This window comes from Gossypium arboreum, chromosome 13 (assembly GCF_025698485.1).
Source record: "Gossypium arboreum isolate Shixiya-1 chromosome 13, ASM2569848v2, whole genome shotgun sequence".
Classification (NCBI taxonomy): Eukaryota; Viridiplantae; Streptophyta; class Magnoliopsida; order Malvales; family Malvaceae; genus Gossypium; species Gossypium arboreum.
The window spans coordinates 101940870-101945189 of record NC_069082.1 but is presented as its reverse complement, the minus strand read 5'-3'; the positions used below and the strand labels follow the sequence as shown (position 1 = coordinate 101945189).

Genomic DNA, 4320 nt, shown 5'->3' with positions numbered 1-4320 from the left:
ACTTTGCTAGGTATGAGATTAGTGGTTTATATTCCCTCAACACCGATTTTTCATTGTTTTCGTGTTTTACCTCCTCATCTTCTTTTTTTTCAGCTTCTGGTGGCAGCTTTTTTTCAGATTTAGCTAACACCTTCCCACTCTTTAATGTAACTACTTTCACATGCTCTTTTGGATTGGGTTCGGTGTTACTAGGTAGACTCCCTGGTGGTCTCTCTGAAATCATCTTAGCCAGCTGTCCTATTTGATTCTCGAGCCATTAAATTGATGCTTGTTGATTTTTAAGTACAGTTTCAGTGTTCTGAAAACGAGTCTCCGCTACTGAAATAAACTTTGTCATCATCTCTTCAAGGTTCGGCTTTTTGTCTTGCTGGTAAGATTGTTGTTGGAAGCCTGGAGGGGTGGTGCTCTTTGATTGCCTTGGCCTCCCCATGAGAAATTTGGGTGGTTCCTCCAACCTGCATTGTAAGTTTTACTATAAGGATTATTTTGAGGCCGAGGATTATTGCCCATATAATTCATTTGCTCGTTCTCCATGTTAGGGCCGTAGGATGGAAATTCTAAATTGCTCGTTCCACCTCCACTTGCATCACACTGCATTACTGGATGAACCTGTGTAGAACCAAGTAAACCATGAATTTTTCTATTCAAAAGTTCTACCTGATTGGAAAGCATAGTAATCGAGTCAACGTTAAAAACGCCGACTGCTTTCATTGGCTTTGTCCTCATGACTTGCCACTGATAATTGTCCAGTGACATCTCTTCTATGAACTCATAAGCTTCTTCAGGTGTCTTATTATTGATGGTTCCACTGGCAGCTACATCGATTATTTGTCTAGTTGAGGGATTCAAACCATTGTGGAAAGTTTGAACTTGTAGCCAAAGAGGCAACCCATGGTGAGGGCACCTTCTCAATAGATCCTTGTATCTCTCTGGTGCATCATAAAGTGTTTCTAAATCCATCTGCACAAAAGAACAGATATCATTCCTTAATTTAGCTGTTTTAGCTAGCGGAAAATATTTAAGCAAAAATTTTTCGGTCATTTGTTCCCAAGTGGTGATTGACCTTCACGGTAACAAGTTCAACCACTGATTAGCCTTATTCCTCAATGAAAAAGAAAATAACCAAAGGTGAATGGCATCATCAGAAACACCATTAATCTTAAAAGTGTCACAGAATTCAAGAAAATTTGCTAAATAAGTGTTTGGATCCTCGTCCTGCAAACCATCAAATTGAACAAACTTTTGTATCATTTGAATCGTGTTAGGTTTCAGTTCAAAATTATTTGCAGCAACAGAAGGTCTAACTATACTCGATTCAGTTCTTGTTAAAGTAGGTTTAGCATAATCATACATAGCACGAGAAGCATGATTCTGATCTACTGGATTTGCAGCAACCACAGGAGGTAACGGATTATTCTAATTTTTAGCTATCTTCTCGGTATTAGTGTGAATATTGCCCTCTCGCTCTTCCTCTATGTATTGTAGGCTTCGCCTTATTTCTCTTCAATTTCTACGAGATGTGCTTTCGATCTCACTATCAAAAAGCAAAGGTCCTGACTGGTTTCTTCTAGTCATAAACTATAACAACCTTCCAGAAGTAAATAAAAGAAAATTTAGTAATTAAAAAAAACAAAATTAAATTGCAATAAAAAGAAAAAAAAATGGCTAAAGTAATAAATATTAAGTGTTTCTAATATCTTAGTCCCCGGCAACAGCGTCAAAAACCTGATAGTCGTGAAACTAACTAAAAATTCGACTAAGGCAAGCACACCTATCGAACAGTAGTATAGTTATGGTGAGACTGGGAATATCGTATCCACGATGACTAAAAGTACTAGTAATTACTATCTTTTTATTATCTAGCCTAAGAATTAAAAGATGTTTTTAAACTAAAACTAATTATCTAATTAACTTAAATTACAACAGAAATTAAAGTTGGAAAATACTTTTTAGAAAATCGATGGAGAGGACAATACCCAAGGAAGAATCAACCTAGACTTTACTTATCCCTTCTGAATTAGAAGATTTATTTACTTGACTTAATCCGTAGAAATCCCTGATTTATGTTAATATCTCTTTTGAGACTAAAAACAACTGACTCTAAGTTGATTAATCAAAATCTCTTTCTAATTAAAATCCCTATTGTCTCATTAACTCGGTCTATGGATTCTCTTATTAGATTTGACTCTAATCCGACAGATTTATGTCATCCTATCTGTAGAATTGCATGCAACTCCGCTTAATTATGAATGATCTACTCTTAAACAGGGACTTTTGCTTCACTGAATAAGCACGTTAAAAACCTAAATTAATATCCTGGAATATTAAAGCAAGTGTTAAAACTCACAATTAAGAATAAGGACAAATATTTATCATATAATTGAAATAGCAATAAGATTTGTCTTAGGTTTCATCTCCCTTAGGTATTTAGGGAGTTTAGTTCATAATAATGGAAAACATCTCAAAATTGGGAAAACAACCAAACATAAAGAAACCCAAAAAACTTCTAGGGAAATTGAATGAAGATCTTCAGTCTTGAAGTAGATCTTGCTTCCGAGCCGATTCCGGTGGCTGTCCTTGAGTATTTTTTTCCTTCCACTCTGCGTGTCCCCCTTGATCCTCTTCTAGGGTGTTTATATAGACTTTGTAATGCCCAAAATAGCCTAAAACTAGCCTTTTCTGAATAGAATTAGACTTTGGCTCGACAGGGACACGGCCGTGTGCCACGCCCGTGTGAAGGTCCTCTGGCCGTATGCAATTCTGACTTGGTTTAATGTCGACACGGTCATGCCACACAGGAGTGTGGCCTACCCGTCTGTTACACACGAGCGTGTGGACAACCCGTGTGGAAGTGCCTAGGCCATGTGGAATACTGAGATAAGCCCATTTTGTCCGTTTTTGGCCCATTTCTTGCTCTTTTCACCTTCCTATGCTCACCTAAGTATAAAAAATGAATTTAAAGGATTAGGAGCATCAAATTCTCTAAAAATTATGATAAATCATCCAAAAATATGGCAAGCATAGGATAAAAATATGTATATATTATGGTTTTTCAATGGTCAGATTTCATGAATTTCATTTTCTAAGCCTAAGGACAATGGTAATTTATGGAAAAGTTAGGGGCAAAATGGTAATTTTGCTTAGGATGTAAATTAAGTCCAAATAAATATGAGATGTGTGAAATTGATGTTAAATTTACTCGTATAGATCTAAATGGACCAAATTCAGAGTTAGAACGAGGAAAAAGAGGAAAACGTAAGATTAGTAGATGTTTGTACACGAACCTTTGTCGAGGTAAGTTTGTGTAACTAAATTATGTCTATTTACGTGCTTGTTTTGATTGTGATTATGTAAAGTGTATAAATTTCATATATATGTGAAAGGATTTCATATCCGATCAAGCATGATAAATAAAAATGTTCAAATTACTCGATAATGCCCGATAGATGTTAAAAGGGTAAACGATGGAAATGTTGCTTTTATGCCCGGAATGGATGTGGAATATTATCATATGAAGTATATGGATGTTAAAGATGTATGAAATGATCACATACTGAAAAAAGCTTGGAAATGTTAAATCTCGTTTGAATAAAAGAAAATCGATGGATGAATATGCTTGCCTGAAATAAGTGAGGTTCTGCTTTTGTTGTAGAATGGATTTAGCTCAGACGAGTAATCCTAATGACTTCATTACAGAAAGGATTTAGCCCGGACGGGAAATCTTGATAAAAGTCCTACTGATCATATGTTTTGGATTGGATTTAGCCCAGACGGGTAATCCAGATCAAGCTCTTTAGAGCATATGATATAAAAAGGATTTAGGCTGGACTGGTAATCCTATTGTATACATGTGTAGCTCGAGAGTGTACTCTTTGAAAATTGTACCTTAAGGGTACTAGTGGACATGAATTAACGAATTCTGATTTGTACACCTTAGGTGTACTACCTGTGTATCCATCGGTATTTCGAATAAATTCAACGGGTAAAGTTCTGACAAGAGAAAAGATGAATTTAAAACAAATTGACATGGAATGATACATATGATATAGAAATATGACATGAAAAGAATATTACATGAAATAAAAGAAGATGATATTTGTATATGGAAATTACTTGATGAGAATTTTCATCCTTGATTATAAACCCAAACACTTTGAATGTATTACTACTTGTGTGACTTTAATACTCGAATAAAATAAGTAAAGTCCTGACACGAAATGATCTGAACTCGAAACAAACTCCTATAAAGCTATACTTGTAATAATAAGAGATGGTCTATACATGTTAAATAAATACATGTTGTGGAAAGCATATATGCAT

The 4320-nt window shown here is 35.3% G+C and overlaps 1 non-coding gene across 1 annotated transcript; it reads left to right on the top strand.

The window, feature by feature from the left end:
- Positions 1-886: 886 nt before the first annotated feature.
- Positions 887-993, top strand: LOC128287092 (small nucleolar RNA R71). Its single transcript, XR_008277792.1, has one exon. It is a non-coding gene; the product is annotated as a small nucleolar RNA R71 (small nucleolar RNA).
- Positions 994-4320: the final 3327 nt, after the last annotated feature.